Below are 21908 nucleotides of genomic sequence, written 5' to 3'. Positions count from 1 at the left end.
ATGATTAGTGATATCGAGGATTTTTTCATATGCTGTCCACATATGAAAAATGTATGCTGTCCACATACATTGTTGTTCGCATGTATGTCTTCTTTTGAGAACTTTGTTCTTGTCCTTTGCCCTCTTTTTAATAAGGTTGTTTGCTTTTTTTCTTGACTTGTTTAAATTTCTTATATATTCTGGATATTAGACCTTTGTCCAATGCATACTTTGTAAATACTTTCTCCCATCTTTTAGGTTATCTGTTTAGTCTGTTGTTTCCTTTGCTGTGTAGAAGCTCTTTAGTTTAATTAGGTCTCACTTGTCTATTTTTGTTCTTATTGCAATTGCTTTTGAAGACTTCATCATGAAATATTTGCCAAGGCCTATGTCCAGAATTGTATGTCTGAGGTTTTCTTCTAGGGTTTTTGTAGTTCTACATCTTACATTTAAGTCTAGTCCCTCTGCAGATGATATTTGTACATGGTGAAAAGAAGGGATCAAGTTTTAGTCTTTTGCATATGGCTAGCCTGTTATCTCAGAACCATTTATTGAATAGGGTGTACTTTCCCCATTACTTGCTATTGTTGACTTTGTCAAAGATCAGATGGTTGTAGGTGTACAGTTTGATTTCTGGGTTCTCTTACCTGTTCCATTGATTTCTGTTTGTTTTTGTACCAGTACCATGCTCTTTTAGTTACTGCAGTCTTATAGTACAGTTTGAAGTTGGGCAGTATGATGCTTCCAGCTTTTTGTTTGTTTGTTTGTTTTTCTTAGTATTGCTTTGGCTATTTGGGCTCTTTTTTAATTAAAATGAATATTTAAATAGTTTTTTCTAAATCTGTGAAAAAATGTTGTTGGTAGTTTCATAGGAATCACATTGAATCTGTAAATTGCTTTGGGCAGTAAGACCATTTTACCAATATTGGTTCTTCCTATCAATGAGCATGAAATGTTTTTCCATTTGTTTGTGTCATTTCTGATTTCTTTCAGAAGTGTTTTGTAATTCTCATTGTAGAGATCTTTCACCATCCTAATTAGCTGTATTCCTTGGTATTTTATTCTTCTGTGGCTATTGTAAAAGGGATTGTGTTCTTGATTTGACTCTAAGCTTGGACAGTATTAGTATATACAAATGCTAGTGATTTTTTACACTGGTTTTGCATCCTGAAATCTTATTAAAATTATTTGTCAGTTCTAGGAACCTTTGGGCAGAGACTCTCGGGTTTTCTAAGTATACAATCATATCATCTGTGAAGAGAGATAGTTCTACTCTCTCTCTTCCTATGTGGATACCTTTTATTTCTTTCTCTTGCCTGAATGCTCTGGCTAGGACTTCCAATAATATATTGAATACAATTTGTGAAAGTAGGCATCCTTGTCTTATTCCCAAAAGGAATGTTTCCAGCTTTCACCCATTCAGTATAATATTGGCTGTGGGTTTGTCATAGATGGTTCTTATTATGCTGCAGTATGTTCCTTTGATGCCCAGTTTGTTGAGGGTCTTGAACATAAAAGGATCTTTACATCAAAAGCCTCTTCTGCAACTATTGAGATGATCATGTGTGAGTTTTGGTTTTAGTTTTGTGTGGTGAATTATATTTATTGATTTTCATATATTAAACCAACCTTGCATTCTCAGAATAAGGCCTACTTGATCGTGATGGATTTGCTTCTTGATGTGCTGCTGGATTTGATTTGCTAGTATTTTCTTGAGGATTTTTGTATTTATGTTCATCAGAGATACTGGCTCAAAGTTTTCTTTCGTTTCTGCCATGTTTTGGTATCAGAATGATGCTGGCTTCATAGAATCAATTTTTTTGAATAATTTCGGTAGGATTGGTACCAGCTCTTCTTTATACATCTGGTAGAATTCATTCTGGTAGAATCTATCTGATCCAGAGCTTTTTCTGGTTAGTAGGGTTTTTTTCCTACTGATTCTATTATGGAACTTGTTATTAATTGATTCAGGATTTCAGTTTCTTCCTGGTTTGATCTTAGGAGATCACATGCTTCCAGAAATTTATCCATTTTTTCTAGGTTTTCCAGTTTGTTTATATACAAGTGTTTATACTAGTCTCTGCAGCCTTTTTGTATTTCTATAAGATTGGTGGTAATGTTCCTTTGGCACTTATGATTGTGTTAATTTGGATTTTTACTCTTTTTTTCTTTATTAGTCTAGCTAACATTCAGATATGGTTTGGATCTGTGTCCCCACCCAAATCTCATGTTCAACTCTAATCCCCAATGCTGCAAGTGGGGCCTGGTGAGAGGTGACTGGATCATGGGGGCAATTTCTCATGGCTTAACACCATGCTCCCCTTGGTGCTGTCTTCACAATAGTGAGTTCTTGTGAGATCCGGTTGTTTAAAAGTGTGTGGTACCTCTCACCCCCTGCTCCTGCTCTGGCTATGTGAAGCTCATTGCCCCCACTTTGCCTTCCACCATGATTGGAAGCTTCCAGAGACCTCCCCAGAAGCAAAAGCTGCTATACTTCCTATACAGCCTGCAGAACCGTGAGTCAATTAAACTTATTTTCTTTATAAATTACCCAGTCTTGGGTATTTCTTTATAGCAGTGCAAGAATGGACTAACACACAGTGTTTAAATCTTATTTATTCTTTCAAAAAACCAACTTTTCATTTCATTGATTTTTTTATGGATTTTTGTGTCTCTATTTCATTGAGTTTAGCTGATTTTGGTTATTTCTTCTCTTCTGCTAGCTTTGGGTTGGTTTGCTCTTATTTTTCTAGTTCCTCTGGGTGTAATGTTGGATTGTTAATTTGAGATCTTTCTAACTTCTTCATGTCAGCATTCAGCGCTATAAACTTTCCTCTTAACACTGCTTTTAGCTGTGTTCCAGAGATTCCATTGTGTTGTATCTTTGTTTCATTCATTTCAAATAATTTCTTTTATTTCTGCATTAATTTCATTTTTTACCCAACAGTCATTCAGGAGCAGATTGTTTAATTTCCATGTAATTGTATTTTGAGCAATCCTCTTGGTGTTAATTTCCACTTATATTACACTGTGGTCTAGACTGTTGTTGGTATGATTTTTCTAATTTGTTGTGAATTGCTTTATGACTGAGCATGTGCTCAATCTTAAAGGATGTGCTGTGTGCAGATGAGAAGAATATATATTTGCTGTTGTTGGGTACAGCATTCTGTAGATGTTTGTTAGGTCCATTTGGTCAAGGGTCAAGCTTAGGTCCCAAACATCTCTGTTAGTTTTCTGTCTTGCTGATCTGTCTAACGGTGTCTGTGGGGTATTGAAGTCTTCCACTATTATTGTGTGATTATGCTGGTCTCTTCATAGGTTTCTAAGAACTTGTTTTATGAATCTGGTTGCTCCAGTGTTGGATGCATGTATATTTAGAACAGTTAAGTCTTCTTGTTGAATTGAATCCTTTGTCATTACATAATGCCCTTACTTGTCTTTTTTGATCATTGTTGGTTCAATATCTCTTTTGTCTGAATAAGAATATCAACCCCTGCTCTTTTTTTTTTCCATTGGCTTCATAGATCTTTCTTCATCCCTTAACTTTGAGCCTAGGGGTATCATTCCATGTGAGATGGGTCTCTTAAAGACAGCATTCAGTTGGGTCTTGCTTTTTTTTTTTTTTTTTTTTTTGAGATAGAGTCTTGCTCTGTTGCCCAGGCTAGAGTGCAGTGGTGTGATCTCAGCTCACTGCAACCTCCATCTCCCGAGTTAAAGCAATTCTCCTGCCTCAGCCTCTCATTACAGGTGCCTGCCATGTGCCAGACTAATTTTTGTATTTTCAGTAGAGACAGGGTTTCACATCTTGGCCAGGCTGGTCTTGAACTCCTGACCTCATGATCCACCTGCCTCGGCCTCCCAAACTGCTGGGATTACAGGTGTGAGCCACCACACCTGGCCAGGTCTTGTCTTTTACCCAACTTTCTACTCCATGTCACTAAACTGGGGTGTTTAGCCTATTTATATCCAAGGTTAATATTGATATGTGAGAATTTGATTATTTCATCATGATAGCTGGCCATTATGCAGACTTGATTGTATAGTTGCTTTATAGTGTCAGTGAATTGTGCACTTAGGTGGGCTTTTGTGGTGGCAGGTACTGGTCCTTTGTTTCCATGTTTAGCATTCTTTTAAGGGCCTCTTGTAAAGCATGTAACAAATTCCCTTAGCATTTGCTTGTGTGAATAGAATTTTATTTATCCTTTGTTTATGAAGCTTAGTTTGGCTGGATATGAAATTCCTGGTTGGAATTTCTTTCTTTTAAGGATGCTGAATATAAGCATTCATAAGGATGCTCTTAAGGATGCTGAATATAAACATCTCAATCTCTTCTGGTTTGTAAGGTTTCTGCTGAAAGGCCCACTGTTAGCCTGATAAGGTACCCTTTTTATTTTACCTGCTGCTTCTCTCTAGCTGTTTAAGATTTTTTACCTTTATGTTCACCTTGGAGAATCTGATGAGTATATGTCTTGTGGATTGTTGTCTTGTATAGTTATCTTGCAGGGGCTCTCTGAATTTCCTGAATTTCCATGTCAACCTCTCTAATGGGGTTGGGGAAAATTTGTGGAAATATCCTCAAATATGTGTTCCAAGTTGCTTGCTGTCTCCCTGTCTTTCATAAATGTCAATGGGTCATAGATTTGGTCTCTTTGTATAATACCATATTTCTTAGTTTTTCTTTCATTTTTTGTTCTTTTCTCTTCATTTTTGTCTGCCTGAGTTAATTTGAAGGAGTCATCTTTGAGCTCTGAGACTCTCTCCTCAGCTTGGTCTATTCTATTATTAATGCTTCCAATTGCATTCTGAAATTCCCGTAGTGAATTTTTCATTTTCAAAAGGTAAATTTGATTTGTTATTAAAATGGCTATGTCATCTTTCAACCCTCGGACCCTTTTACTGTGGATCCATTTTTTGCTTTTATATTCTTTGATGCATGTGAGGGTTTAACTTTGGTAAAAGATGGATTTAGTCAATAGGCTTCATTGCTACATTTGTTCGGAGAGCCAAGGCTCAGCTCAGCACTCTTGGGTTACATGCTTTAACCCCAGGGGGCTGGGAATCAGGCCCACAGCTTTGTTCTCTTTCCCCTTGATGTTTAACACCTGCTGCACTTTAGGACCAGAGTCTTCCCAGTATTCTGGCAACAACACCCCTGTATTAGTCCATTCTCACACTGCTATAAGGACATACCTGACACTGGGTAATTTATAAAAGAAAGAGGTTTAATTGACTCACAGTTCCACATGGCTAGGAAGGCCTCAGACAATGTACAATCATGGTGAAAGGGGAAGCAAACATGTCGTTCATATGATGGCAGGAAGGAGACATGCCAAGCAAAAGAGGGGAAAGTCCTTTATAAAACTAGATCTTATGAGAACTCACTTACTATCACAAGAACAGCAGCATGGGGGTACCCACTTCCATGATTCAATTACTTCCCACTGAGTCTCTCCCACAAAATGTGGGGATTATGGGAACTACAATTCAAGATGAAATTTGGGTGGGGGCATAGCCAAACCATATTATCCCACCACTGGCCCCTCCCATATCTCATGTTCTCACATTTCTTATGCAACTAGCATAATGAAAATACATAAGACTCCTTTAACAGAAGAATTGGTCAAGCAGAAGGAAGAAGTAGTGAGCTTGAAGACAGGATATTTGAAAATACACACTGAGAAAAGACAAAAGAAAAAAGTATAAAAAACAATAAAGCATGCCTACAGGATGTAGAAAATAGCCTCCAAAGGGCAAATCTAAGAGTTCTTGGCCTTGAAGAGAAGGCAGACAGATAGGTGTAGAAAGTTTATTCAAAGGGATAATAACAGGACTTCCCAAACCTAGAAAAAAAATTAATATCCAAGTACAAGAAGGTTGTAGAACACCAAGCAGATTTGATCCAAAGAAGATGACCTCAAGGTATTTAACAATCACACTCCCAAAGGTCAAGTATTATTTTAAAAGAATCCTAAAAGCAGCAAGAAAAAAGCAGCAGATAACATACAATGGAGCTCCAATATGACTGGCAGCAAACTTTTTGGTGGAAACCTTACAGGCCAGGAGAGTGGCATGACATATTTAAAGCACTAAAAGAAAAAACTTTTACACTAGAATACTATATCTGGTGAAAATGCCCTTCAAACATGAAGGAGAAATAAAGGCTTTCCCAGACAAACAGAAGCTGAGGGAATTCATCAAGACCAGACCTGTCCTACAAAAAAAATGCTAAAGGGAGTACTTCAATTAGAGTAAAGGACAATAATGAGCAATAAATAATTACTTGAAGGTACAAAACCTACTAGTAGTAGTAAGTACACAGAAAAACACAGAATATTATAACACTGTAACTATGGTGTGTAAACTACTACTAAATGATGAACCAATCAAAACTAATAACTATGACAATTTTTCAAGACATAGTCAATATAATAAAACATAAATAGAAACAACACAAAGTTAAAAAGCAGGGGAATGAAGTGAAGACAGAGAGTTTTTATTAGTTTTCTTTTTGCATGTTTGTTTGTTTATGCATTTAGTGTTCAGTTGTTATCAGGTTAAAATAATGGGTTATAGGATAGTATTGGCAAGCCTCATGGTAACCTCAAACCAAAAAACATACAGTGGATACACAAAAAATAAAAAGCAAGAAACTAAATCATATCCCCAGAGAAAATATTCTTCACTAGAGAAAGACAGGAAGAAAATAACAATGGAAGAGAAGACCACAACAAAACCAGAAAACAAATAACAAAATTACAGGAGTAAGTCCTTATTTATCGATATAACATTGAATGTAAATGGACTAAATGTCCAATCAAAAGACATAGACTGGCTGAATGGATGAAAAAACAAGACCCATTGATCTGTTGCCTACAAGAAACACACTTCACCTGTAAAGACAAACATAAACTGAAAATAAAGGGATGAAAAAAGATATTCCATGCCAATGGGAATTAAAAAAGAGCAAGAATCACTATACTTAGACAAAATACATTTCAAGACAAAAACTATAAGAAGAGACAAAGAAGGTCACTATAAAATATAAAGGGGTCAATTCAGGAAGAGGACATAGCAAGTTTAAACAGATATGCACCCAACACTAGAACACTTAGATATATAAAGTAAATATTACTAGAGCTAAAGAGAGAGATAAGCTCCGATATAATGAAAGCTGGAGACTTCAACACCACACTTTCACCATTGAACAGATCTTCCAGACAGAAAATCAATGAAGGAATGTTAGACTCAATTGGCACTATACACCAAATGGATATAATAGATACTTAAAGAACATTTCATGCAAGAGATGCAGAATACTTTTTTCTTCAGCACATGGTTAATTCTCAGGGATAGACTATATGTTAGGTCACAGAACAAGTTCTAAACATTCAAAAAATTGAAATAATATCAGGCATCTTCTCTGACCACAGTGAAATAAAACTAGAAATTAATAACAAGAAGAATTTTGGAAACTATACAAATACATGGAAATTAAACAATATGTTCTTGAATGATGAGTGGATCAATGAAGAAGGAAATTAAAAGTTTTCTTGAAACAAATAATAATTGAAACACAGCATATTAACCCTATGTAGTACAACAAAATCAGTACTCAGAGGGAAGTTTATAGCTATAAGTACCTACATCAAATAGGAGGAAAGATTCCAGTCTTGAGGTAAAATGACAGATAGGAGGCAGAGCTAACTTTCAGCTCCCACTCAGACAGACACAGCAGTGTGTGGAGACTCACACCATGAAGTTTTGCTCCAAGAACTACTGCAGGAACATACCGGGAAAGCTGAGAGAATCCACAGACCCTTTGAAAGAAGCAGATTGCTCCTGCAGGCCCTGGGAGACAGCCAAAAAACTGTGAGTGCCCAAAGTGTGAAAGAGACCTGAGCAAAATACAGGGGTAGAAGAAGTCTACATCAAAAAGTCTGAAAGACCACAAGTAGGCAATCTAAGGTCACACCTCATGGAAGTGGAGAAAAAAGAACAATCCAAATCCAGCAGAAGAAAAGAAAACCAAGGTAAGAGCAGAACTAAATGAAAAATTTTTTAAATGACAAATGAAACAAAAAGCTGGTTCTTTGAAAAGATAAATAAAAATGATAGACCATTACATAAAATAAATTTAAAAAGATAAATAGATAAATAAAATAGATAAATATAAATAACATAATAGATATAAATAATAGATATTCTTTGTAATATTTATTATAAAAAATATTATCTATAATAGATAAATTTAAAAATAAATAGACAAATTAAAATGATAGACCATTAGATAAAAATGATAGACCATTAGAGCTCAATTAGAAATGAAAGGTGAGATATTATAATGGATACCAGAGGAATACAACAGATCATTCAAGGCTACTATGAACACCTTTACATGCATAAACTAGAAAACCTAGAGGAGATGGATAAATTCCTAGACATATACAACCCTCCTACATTAAACCAGGAAGAAATAGAAACCAGACAGATTCTCAGCTGAATTCTATCAGACATTCAAAGAAGAATTGGTACCAATTCCATTGACACTAGTTCACAAAATAGAAACGAAGAAATCCTCTCTAAATCATTCTATGGAGGCAGTATCACCCTAATACCAGAACCAGGAAAGGACATAAACAAAAAAGAAAACTACAGACCAATATCCCTGAAGAATATAAATGCAAAAATCCTTAATGAAATACTAGCAAACTAAATCCAACAGCATATAAAAAAGATAATCCACTATGATTAAGTGGGTTTTATACCAGGGATGCAGGGATGGTTTAATATATGCAAGTCAATAAATGTTATACACTACACAAAGAGAATTTAAAACAAAACTCGCAGGATCAAGGAGAGCTGGCAAGATGGCCAAATAGGAACAGCTCCAGTCTGCAGATCCCAGCAAGATCCATGCAGAAGGCAGGTGATTTCTGCATTTCCAACTGAGGTACCCAGTTCGTCTCACTGGGACTGGTTGGACAGTGGGTGCAGCCCACAGAGGGTGAGCTGAAGAAGGGTGGAGCATGCAAACAGGGTCTGGAGTGCATGCAAACAGGGTCTGGAATGGACCTCCAGCAAACTCCACCAGATCTGCAGCAGAGAGGCCTATTAGAAGGAAAACTAACAAACATAAGGGAAGAGTATCAACATCAACAAAAAGGATGCCCACTTACAGACCCCATCCGAAGGTCACCAATATCAAAGACCAAAGGTAGATAAATCTATGAAGATGTGGAGAAAACAGTGCAAAAATGCTGAAAATCGCAAAAACCAGAACACCTCTTCTCCTCCAAAAGATCACAACTCCTCGCCAGCAAGGGAACAAAACTGGACAGAGGTTGACGAACTCAGTTTGACAAATTGACACAAGTAGGCTTCAGAAGGTGGGTGATAAACTCCTCCAAGCTAAAAGAATATGTTCTAACCCAATGCAAGGAAGCTAAGAACCTTGAAAAAAGGTTAGACGAATTGCTAACTAGAATAACCAGTTTAGAGAAGAATATAAATGACCTGATGGAGCTGAAAAACACAGCATGAGAATTTTGTGAAGCATACACACGTATCAATAGCCAAATTGATCAAGTGGAAGAAAGGATATCAGAGATTGAAGATCAACTCAATGAAATAAAGTGAGAAGACAAGACTAGAGAAAAAAGAGTGAAAAGAAATGAACAAAGCCTCTAAGAAATATGGGACTATGTGAAAAGACCAAATGTGCATTTGATTGGTGTACCTGAAAGTGATGGGGAGAATGGAACAAAATTGGAAAACACTCTTCAGGATATTATCCAGGAGAACTTCCCTAACGTAGCAAGGTAGGCTAACATTCAAATTCAGGAAATACAGAGAACACCACAAAGATATTCCTTGAGAACAGCAACCCCAAGACACATAATCATCATATTTGCCAAGGTTGAAATGAAGGAAAAAATGTTAAAGACAGCCAGAGAAAGGTCGGGTTACCCACAAAGGAAAGCCCATCAGACTAATAGCAGATCTCTCAGCAGAAGCCCTACAAGCCAGAAGAGAGTGGGGGCTTGTAGGGTGCTTTCCTCAGAAGCACCATTTGTTCAGTTTGCTGACACCAGATGCTATAAGGCTATTGTTGTGACAGTTCTTAAACCCATTCTGTTTGGGTAGAACATCCTTCGAAAGTTTCTTATACCTGCTTTTCTCATGTACAATGAGGAAAATTCATTTCCTTCCTGTCAAGAAAAGTTAATGATCATTTTCCATTCCCCACCCACTCAAAGTGAGTATCCTATTAAACCCCCATAAACCTGTTTCAAATTAAAATGGTGCATGGTAATATTAAAGTGTGCATTTATTAAATATTTTGTGTAAGTCATAAGAAATTCAAAATACTTTTATAAGACACCTGCGACTATGGTATAAGTTGCTTTTTAGAAGTAATGAATCTTCAAAATTCTCTGATACAATTTTGATTTTGTCCTGGTACTTCCTGCCACTGTCCTTCATTGATTCTTACCTTGGCCCACTTCTGGTCATCTCTATTTCTTTTTCATTTTTCTGTCTTTATATTCCTCAGCTTCCCCAATACAAACAATTGTCTAGAATTGATACATCCCAGGATTCTCATCCAAACATTTACATCCAAGTCAAACCAAAAGAGAACAGAGACCAGATTCATTAATTCAGTGATCCAACATAAGCTAAGTATCTAAAAAGAAACCAGACCAATTTTTAACCCATTGGGACAAAGTGACCGGTTTCTTTGATTTTTCTTTTTTTCAGTTCAGCGTATTTGGAGATCATGGACATGCAGCCACAGTGCTCTGAGGGTCACCACATAGACCTCACACTGTTTGTTTTATTGGTCTATAAGCTGGTGCATATTTCATGGTTGTTCACTACTATAGAAATGGAAATATGCTACCTGTGCTCCTCCCCACCATTATACAAGAGCCTGATTACCTGATGTGGATCAAATCACCACCCACTCCCAACGTAACTACTGCAAATGCTGTAGTCTCATGTGACTGAGCATAAGCCCCTGAGCTGGTGTATGCTCCTTTCCTGAATTGTCAGCCCCCTACAGTGGTTATTATGACAACAGCCCTTGCTGAACCTTGTTTGTAGCTGGCAGGACTGTCTGCAACTTGCATCATTAATAAAAACTTCTTCACACCTCTGAAAAAAAAAAAAGGAAAGAATTTTCAACACAGAATTTCATATCCAGCCAAACTAAGCTTCATAAGTGAAGGAGAAATAAAATTCTTTACAGACAAGTAAATGCTGAGAGATTTTGTCACCACCAGGCCTGCCTTACAAGAGCTCCTGAAGGAAGCACTAAACATGGAAAGGAACAATCGGCACCAGCCAACTGCAAAAACATACCAAATTGTAAACAACATCAATGCTATGAAGAAATTGCATGAACTAACAGGCAAAATAACCAGCTAGCATCATAATCACAGGATCAAATTCACACATAACAATATTAACCTTAACTGTAAATGGGCTAAATATCCCAATTAGAAGAAAAAGACTGGCAAATTGGATAAAGAGTCAAGACTCATTGGTGTGCTGCATTCAGGAAACCCATCTCATGTGCAAAGACAAATATAGGCTCAAAATAAAGGGATGAAGGAAGAATTACCAGGCAAATGGAAAGCAAAAAAAAAAGAAGGGTTACAATTTTACTCTCTGATAAAACAAACTTTAAACCAACAAAGACCAAAAGAGACAAAGAAGGGCATTACAAAATGGTAAAGGGATGAATGCAACAAGAAGAGCTACCTATCCTAAATATATATGCACCCAATACAGTAGCACCCACATTCATAAAGCAAGTTCTTAGAGACCTACAAAGAGACTTAGACTCCCACATAATAATAGTGGAAGATTTTAATACCCTACTGTCAATATTACACAGATCAACGAGACAGAAATTTAACAAGGATATTCAGGACTTGAACTCAGCTCTGGACCAAGTGGACCTAACAGACATCTGCAGAACTCTCCACCCCAAATCAATAGAATATACATTCTTCTCAGTACCACATTGCACTTATTCCAAAATTGACCACATAATTGGAAGTAAAAAACTCCTCAGCAAATGCAAACAATGGAAATCATAACGAATAGTCTCTCAGACCACAGTGTAATCAAATTAGAACTCAGGATTTAAAAACTCCCTCAAAACCACACAATTACATGGAAACTGAACAACCTGCTCCTGAATGACTACTGGGTAAACAACGAAATGAAGGTAGAAATAAAGATGTTCTTTGAGGCCAGGTGCAGTGTCTCATGCCCATAATCCTGGCACTTTCGGAGGCTGAGGCAGGCAGATCACAAGGTCAGGAGATTGAGACCATCTTGGCCAACATGGTGAAACCCCGTCTCTACTAAAATACAAAAAATTAGCCAGTCATGGTGGTGCATGCCTGCAGTCTCAGCTACTCGGGAAGCTGAGGCAGGAGAATTGCTTGAACCCAGGAGGTGGAGGTTGCAGTGAGCTGAGATCACGCCATAGCATTTATAGCCCACAAGAGAAAGCAGGAAAGATCTAAAATCAACACCCTAACATCACAATTAAAAGAACTAGAGAAGGAAGAGCAAACAAATTCAAAAGCTAGCAGAAAACAAGAAATAACTAAGATCAGAGCAGAACTGAAGGAGATAGAGACAAGAAAAACCCATAAAAAATAAATCAATGAATCCAGGAGTTGGTTTTTTGAAAATATCAATAAAATAGATAGACTGTTAGCCAGACTAATAAGGAAGAAAAGAGAGAAGAATCAAATACATGCAATAAAAAATGATAAAGGGGATATCACCAACGATCCTACAGAAATACAAATTACCGTTAGAGAATACTATAAACACCTCTACACGAATAAACTAGAAAATCTAGAAGAAATGGATAAATGCCTGGACACATACACCCTCCCAATACTGAACCAGGAAGAAGTCTAATCCCTGAGTAGATCAATAACAAGTTCTGAAATTAAGACAGTAATTAATAGCCTATCAACGAAAAAAAGTCCAGGACCAGATAGATTCTAGCTGAATTCTACTAGAGGTACCAACGGGGGCTGGTACCATTCCTTCTGAAACTATCCTAAACAATAGAAAAAGAAGGACTCCTCCCTAACTCATTTTATGAGGCCAGCATTATCCTGATACCAAAACCCGGCAGAGACACAATGACAAAAAAAAAAGTATAGGCCAATATCCCTAATGAACATTGATGTGAAAATCCTCAATAAAATACTGGCAAATCTAATCCAGCAGCACATCAAAAAGCTTATCCACCAGGATCAAGTTGGCCTCATCCCTGGGATGCAAGGCTGGTTCAAGATATGCAAATAAATAAAGGTAATCCATCACATAAACAGAACCAATGACAAAAACCACATGATTATCTCACTAGATGCAGAAAAGTCCTTTGACAAAATTCAACAGCCCTTCATGCTAAAAACTGTCAATAAACTAGGTACTGATAGAATGTATCTCAAAATAATAAGAGCTATTTATGACAAATGCACAGCCAATATCTTACTGAATGGGCAAAAACTGGAAGCATACCCTTTGAAAACCAGCAAAAGACAACGATGCCCTCTCTCACCACTCCTATTCATAATAGTATTGGAAGTTCTGGCTAGGCCAGTAAGGAAGAGAAAGAAATAAAGGGTATTCAATTAGGAAAAGAGGAGGTCAAATTGTCTCTGTTTGCAGATGACATGATTGTATATTTAGAAAACCCCATTGTCTCAGCCAAAATTTCCTTAAGCTGATAAGCAACTTTAGCAAAGCCTCAGGATACAAAATCAATGTGTAAAAATCACAAGAATTCCTATACACCAATAACAGACAAACAGAGGGCCAAATCATGAGTGAACTCCCATTCACAATTGCTACAAAGAGAATAAAATACCTAGGAATACAACTTACAAGGGACATGAGAGACCTCTTCAAGGAGAACTACAAACCACTGCTCAAGGAAATAAGAGAGCACACAAACAAATGGAAAAACATTCCATGCTCATGGATAGGAAGAATCAACATTGTGAAAATGGCCATACTGCCCAAAGTAATTTACGCATTCAGTGCTATCCCCATCAAGCTACCACTGACTTTCTTCACAGAATTAGAAAAAAGCTACTTTAAATTTCATATGGAACCAAAAAAGAGCCAACATAGCCAAGACAATCCTAAGCAAAAAGAACAAAGCTGGAGGCATCATGCTACCTGACTTCAAACTATACTACAAGGCTACAGTAACCAAAACGGCATGGTACTGGTACCAAAACAGAGATATAGACCAATGGAACAGAACAGAAGCCTCAGAAATAACACTACACATCTACAACCATCTGATCTTTGACAAACCTGACAGAAACAAGCAATGGGGAGGGAATTCCCTATTTAATAAATGGTGTTGAGAAAACTGGCTAGCCATATGTCGAAAGCTGAAACGACCCCTTCCTTACACCTTATACAAAAATCAACTCAAGATGGATTAAAGACTTAAGTGTAAGACCTAACACCATAAAAACCCTAGAAGAAAACTAGACAATACCATTCAGGACATAGGCATGGTCAAAGACTTCATGACTAAAACACAAAAAGCAATGGCAACAAAAGCCAAAATTGACAAATGGGATCTAATTAGACTAAAGAGCTTCTGCAGGGCAAAAGAAACTATCATCAGAGTGAAAAGGCAACCTACAGAATAGGAGAAAATTTTTGCAATCTATCCATCTGACAAAGAGCTAATATCCATAATTTACAAAGAACTTAAATTTACAAAAAAAAAACCCCATCAAAAAGTGGGTGAAGGATATGAACAGACACTTCTCAAAAAAAGACATTTATGCAGCCAGCAAACATGAAAAAATGCTCATTATCACTGGTCATTAGAGAAATGCACATCAAAACTACAATGAGATAACATCTCATGCCAGTTAGAATGGCGATTATTAAAAAGTCAAAAACAAATGCTGGAGAGGATGTGGATAAATAGGAACGCTTTTACACTGTTGGTGGGAGTGTAAATTAGTTCAACCATTGTGGAAGACAGTTTGGTGATTCTTCAAGGATCTAGAACTAGAAATACCATCTGACCCAGCAATCCCATTACTGGGTATATACCCAAAGGATTATCACTTATTCTACTATAAAGACACATGCACACATATGTTTATTGTGGCACTGTTCACAATAGCAAGACTTGGAACCAACCCAAATGCCCATCAATGATAGACTGGATAAAGAAAATGTGGCACATATATATGATGGAATAGTATGAAGCCATAAAAAAGATGACTTCATGTCCTTTGCAGGGACATGGATGAAGCTGGAAACCATCATTCTTAGCAAACTAACACAGGAACAGAAAACCAAACACCACATGTTCTCACTCAGAAGTGGGAGTGGAACAATGAGAACACATGGACACAGGGAGGGGAACATCACACACCGAAGCCTGTCGGGAGGTGGGGGCTGGGGGAGTGATAGCATTAGGAGAAATACCTAACATAGATGATAGGTTGATAGGTGCAGCAAACCACCATGGCATGTGAATACCTATGTAATAAACCTCCACATTCTGCACATGTACCCTAGAACTTACAGTATAATTTTTAAAAATAGTTAAAAATATCAATTTTAAAGAAGCTCAATGAGATGCAAGAGAAATCTGAAAACCAATACAAAGGAATTATAAAATAAATTCAGGATATAATTGAGAAATTTATCAAGGAGATTAATATCTTTTTAAAAAAGCATAAATTCTGCAAGTAAAAAATTCATTGAAGGATATACAAAATACATTTGAAAGTTTCACTAAGACTAAACCAAGCAGAAGAAATAATCTCAGAACTTGGAGACAGGTCTTTTGAAATAGTCCAGTAAGACAAAAATAAGGAAAAAAAGAATTTAAAAGAATGAACAGGCCAGGCACGGTGGCTCATGCCTGTAATCCCAACCCTTTGGAAGGCCGAAGTGGACAGATCACCTGAGTTCAGGAGTTTGAGACCAGCCTGGCCAACATGGTAAAACCCTGTCTCTACTAATAATACAAAAATTAGTCAGGCATGGTGGCACATGCCTGCAATCCCAGCTACTCCAGAGGCTGAGGCAGGAGAACTCCTTGAACCTGGGAGGTGGAGGTTGCAGTGAGCTGAGATGGCACCACTGCACTCCAGCCTGGGTGACAGAGCAAGACTTTGTCTCCAAAAATAAAAAAAAAAAAAAAGAATGAACAAAGCCTTTGAGATGTCTGGGACCACATAAACTATCTGGACTTACAAAATATTGATATTCCTAAAGGGGAATAGAGATTAAAAACTTTAAAAAAGCTATTTTTAAAAACTTCCCAAGTTTAGCAAGAAAGTTTAACAGCCAGATAAAGGAGTGTCAGCAATCTCCAGAAAAATACATTGAAAAGGACTTCACCATGTAATATTATATTCAGAGTGAAAGAAAATATTTTTTGAGACAGAATCTCCCTCTGTCACCCAGACTGGAGTGTAGTGACATGATATTGGCTCACTGCAACCTCTGTCTCCAAGGTTCAAGCAATTCTCATGCCTCAGCCTCGCAAGTAGCTGGGATTACTGGTGTGCACCATCATGCCCAGCTAATTTTTGTATTTTTAGTAGACACCAGATTTCACCATGTTGGCCAAGCTGGTTTTGAACTCCTGGCCTCAAGTGATCCACCCATCTCAGCCTCCCAAAGTGCTAGGATTACTGGCATGAGCCACCATGCCTGGCCAGGAAAGAATTTTTAAATTAGCAAGAGAAAAGCATCTAGTCACCTATAAAGGAAACCCAATCACAGTAACAGCAGATTTTTCAGCAAAAACCTTACAGGCCAGAAGAAAATGGGATGACATTTTCAAAGTGCTGGGGGAAGAAAACGTTAGTCAAGAATTTTATATCCTGCCAGAATAAAATTCATAAGTGAAGGAGAAATAAAGTCTTTCCCAGATAAATAAATACTGAGGGAATAAATAAATACTGACCAGACCTACAGGAAATGCCCAAAGAGGTCTTAAACATGGAAATAAAAGGTCGATATTCACCACTGTGGCAGCACACAGAAATGTAAAACTAACAGTTATTATAAAACAATCACACAAAGGAGGACAAGAAAGGAATCAAATGGCAACATGATAGAACATCATCAAACCACAAAGGCAAAAAGAGTAAAAGAAGGAAAAAATTTATAAAACAGCTTAAAAACAACTAACAATATGGATGGAACAAAGCCTGCATATCAATATTATTCTTGATTGCAAATAGATTCAATCCTCCACTTAAAAGATACAGATTGGCAGAATGGATTTTTAAAATATGATCTAACTACATGCTGCCTACAAGAAACTCACTTTACCCATAAAGACATATACAGACAGAAAGCAAAGGAATGGAAAAAGTTATTCCACACAAACGGAACCCAAAAATGAGCAGAAGTAGCTACATGTAGTGTTTTAGTCCATTCTCACATTGCTATAAAGAATTACCTGAGACTGGGTAATTTATACAGAAAAGAGTTTTGATTGATTCACAGTTCTGCAGGCTGTACAGTAAGCATGGCTGGGGAGGCCTCAGGAAACACACAGTCATGGCAGAAGGCAAAGGGGAAGCAGGCATGTCTTACATAGCCAGAGAAGGATGAAGAGAGTGAAGGAGGAGGTACTACACACTTTTACTTTTAAACAAACAGATCTTGTGAAAACTCTATTATGAGACAGCACTAAGGGGATGGTGCTAAACCATTAGACACCATCACCATGATCCAATCACCTCCCACCAGGCCACATCTCCAACACTGAGAATTACAATTTAACACAAGATTTGGGTGGGGACACAGAACCAAACCATATCACATAGATAAAACAGACTGATATGGTTTGGTTATGTCTCCACCCAAACCTCATCTTGAATTGTAACTCCCACAATTCCCACATGTCATGGGAGGGACCCAATGGGAGGTAATTGAATGATGGGGGTGGGTCTTGCTCATGCTGTTCTTGTGATAGTGAATAAGTCTCATGAGATCTGATGACTTTATAAAGAGGAGTTCCTCTGCACAAGCTCTCTTGCTTTGCCTGCCACCATCCATGTAAAATGTGACTTGCTCCTCCTTGCCTTCTGCCATGATTGTGAGGCCTCCCCAGCCACGTGAAACTGTAGGTCCACCAAACCTCTTTTTCTTCCCAGTCTCAGGTACATCTTTATCAGCAGTGTGAAAATGAACTAATACAGTAAATTGGTACCAGTACAGTGGGGTGCTGCTGAAAAGATACCCAACAATGTGGAAGCAACTTTGGAACCAGGTAATAGGCAGAGGTTGAAAGAGTTTGGGGAGCTCAGAAGAAGACAGGAATATGTGGGAAAGTTTGGAACTTCCGAAAGACTTATTGAATGGCTTTGCCCAAAATGCTGATAGTGATATGGACAATAAACTCCAGGCCGAGGTGGTTTCAGATGGAGATTAAGACCCTGTTGGGAACTAAAGCAAAACTGACTCTTGCTATGTTTTAGCAAAGAGACTGATGGCATTTTGCCCATGCCCTAGAGATTTGTGAAACTTTGAACTTTAGGGAGCTGATTTAGGGTATCTGACAGAAGAAATTTCTAAGCAACAAAGCATTTAAGATGTGACTTGGGTGCTGTTAAAGGCATTCAGTTTTATAAGGGAAGAAGAGCATAAACGTTCAGAAAATTCGCAGCATGACAATGCAATAGAAAAGAAAATCCCATTTTCTGAGGAGAAATTCAAGCCAGCTGCAGAAATTTGCATAAGTAACAAGGAGCCGAATGTTAATCCCCAAGACAATGGGGAAAATGTCTCCAGGGCATGTCAGAGGTCTCCATGGCAGCCCCTTTCATCACAGGCCTGGAGGCCAAGGAGGAAAATATGGTTTCATTGGCCGGGCCCAAGTTCCCTGTGCTGTGTGCAGTCTAAGGACTTGGTCCCCTGCATCCCAGCTGCTCCAGCCATGGCTGAAGGGGGCCAATGTAGAGCTCAGCCCATGCCTTCAGTGGGCGCAAGCCCCAATCCTTGGCAGCTTCCATGTGGTGTTGAGCCTGTGAGTGCACAGAAGTCAAGAATTGTGTTTTGGAAACCTCCAGTAGGTTTCAGAGGGTGTATGAAAAAGCCTGGATGCCAAGGCAGAAGTTTGCTGCAGGGGCAGGGCCCTCATGCAGAACCTCTGCTAGAGCAGTGCAGAAGGAAAATGTGGGGTCAGAGCCCCCACACAGAGTCCCTACTGAGGCACTGCCTAGTGGAGCTGTGAGAAGAGGGCCACTGTCCTCCAGAACCCATAATAGTAGATCCACCTACAGGTTGCACCATGCACCTGGAAAAGCTACAGACACTCAATGCCAGTCCATGAAAGCAGCCAGAAGGCAGGCTGTACCCTGTAAAGCCACAGGGGCAGCGCTGCCCAACACCATGGGGACCACCTCTTGCATTGGCGTGACCCAGATGTGAGACATGGAATCAAAGGAGATCATTTTACAGCTTTAAGATTTGACTGCCCCGCTGGATTTTGGACTTGCATGAGGACTGTAGCCCCTATGTTTTGGCCAGTTTCTCCCATTTGGAATGGCTATATTTACCCAGTGCCTGTACCTTCATTATCTAGGAAGTAACTAACTTGCTTTTGATTTTACAGGCTCATAGGTGGAAGGGACTTGATTTGTGTTGGATAAGACTTTGGACTGTGGACTTTTGAGTTAATGTTGAAATGAGTTAAGACTTTGGGGGACTGTTGGGAAGGCATGATTGCTTTTGAAATTTGAGGGCATGAGATTTGGAGAGGGCCAGGGAGGGAATTATATGGTTTAGATGTGTCCCTACCCAAACCTCATCTTGAATTGTAACTCCCACAGTTCCCAAATGTCATGGGAGGGACTCAGTGGGAGGTAATCGAATGATGGGGGTGAGTCTTTCTCATACTGCTCATGATACTCATGAAGCTTTCTCATGCTGATACTGAATAAGACTCACAAATCTGATGGGTTTATAAAGAGAAGTTTCACTGCACAAGCTCTCTGTCTTTGCCTGCTGCCATGCGTGTAAGATGTGACTTGCACTTCCTTGCATTCTGCCATGATTGTGAGGCCTCCCCAGCCATGTGGAACTGTAAGTCCATTAAACTTCTTTTTTCCCCCAGTCTCAGTTATGTCTTTATCAGCAGTGTGAAAATGGAACAACACACAGATTTTAGGCTAGGTGCAGTGGTGCATGCCTTTAATCCCAAATTTTGGTTGGCCAAGGCAGGAGGATTGCTTGCATCCAGGAGTTCAAGATCAGCCTGGCAACATAATGAAATCCCTTCTCTATGAAATACTTTGAAGATAATCTGGATGTTCTGGCATGCACCCGTAGTGCTACCCACTCAGGAGGCTGAGGTGGGAGGACCCCTAGAGCCCAAGAGTTTGAGACTACTGTGAACTATGATTCTGCCACTGCACTCCAGACTGGGCAAAGGGATGAGACTGTCTCAAAAAAAAAAAAAGACTTTAAATCAAAAGCAGTAAAAAAGAAAAAAAAAAAGAAAAGAAAGACAAAGAAGGTCATTATGGAAGACAGTGTGGCAATTCTTCAAAGATTTAGAACCAGAAATACCATTTGACCCAGGAATCCCATTACTGGTATATACCCAAAGGAATATAAATTATTGTATTATAAAGATATATGCATGCGTATGTTCACTGCAGCACTATTCACAATAGCAAAGACATGGAATCAACTCAAATGCCCATCAATGATAGACTGGATAAAGAAAATGTGGTACATATACACCACAGAAAACTATGAACCCATAGAAAGGAATGAGATCATGTCCTTTGCAGGGACATGGAGGAAGCTAGGGGCCATTATTCTCAGCAAACAGAACAGAAAACCAAACACCACACGTTCTCACTTATAAGTGGGGGCTAAACAATGAAAACACATAGACACAGAGAGAGGAACAACACTTACTGGGGCCTGTCAGGGAGGGTTGGAGGTGAGAACATCAGGAAAAAGAGATAATGCATGCCGGGCTTAATACCTAGGTGATGGGTGATAGGTGCAGAAAACTACCATGGCACAGGTTTACCTACATAACAAACTTGCACATCCTGCATGTGTACCCCAAAACTTAAAAAAATTATTATTATTATTTTTAAAAAGAAGGTTATTATGTAAGGATATAGGGATCCATTCAGCAAGGGGATATAATACTTTCAAATATACATGCACCCAACATCAGGGCACCCAAATTCACAAAACAAAATGTTACTAGACCTAAAGAAAGAAACAGACAGCAATGCAATAATTGTGGGGGACTTCAACATCCTACTAACAGCACTAGACAGATCATTGAGACAAAAATTAATAAAGAAACATTAGACTTAAATTGGACTTTAGACCAAATGAACTTAACAGACATTTACAGAACATTCTACCAAACAACTACAGAATATACATTCTTTTTATCAGAACATAGAACATCCTCCAAGATAGGCCACATGTGAGACCAAAAAACAAGTTTTAACAAATGTTTAGGCCAGGCAGAGTGGTTCATGCCTATAATCTCAGCACTTTGGGAGACCAAGGCAGGACTGCTTGAAGTCAGGAGTTAGAGACCAACCTGGGCAACATAGTGAGGCCCCATCTCTACAAAAAAAAAATTATTTTTAAATAGCCAGGCATGGTGGCATATGCCTGAAGCCTGTATGTTCATTTTCAATGAATAATGGCCCCCAGCTTCATCCATGTCCCTGCAAAGGATATGATCTCATTCCTTTCTATGGGCTCATAGTTTTCTGTGGTGTATATGTACCACATTTTCTTTATCCAGTCTATCATTGATGGGCATTTGAGTTGATTCCATGTCTTTGCTATTGTGAATAGTGCTGCAGTGAACATACGCATGCATGTATCTTTATAATAGA

This window comes from Nomascus leucogenys, chromosome 4 (assembly GCF_006542625.1).
Source record: "Nomascus leucogenys isolate Asia chromosome 4, Asia_NLE_v1, whole genome shotgun sequence".
In the NCBI taxonomy this organism is placed as follows: Eukaryota; Metazoa; Chordata; class Mammalia; order Primates; family Hylobatidae; genus Nomascus; species Nomascus leucogenys.
The sequence above is the reverse complement of the archived record's forward strand: the minus strand, read 5'-3'. Positions refer to the sequence as shown.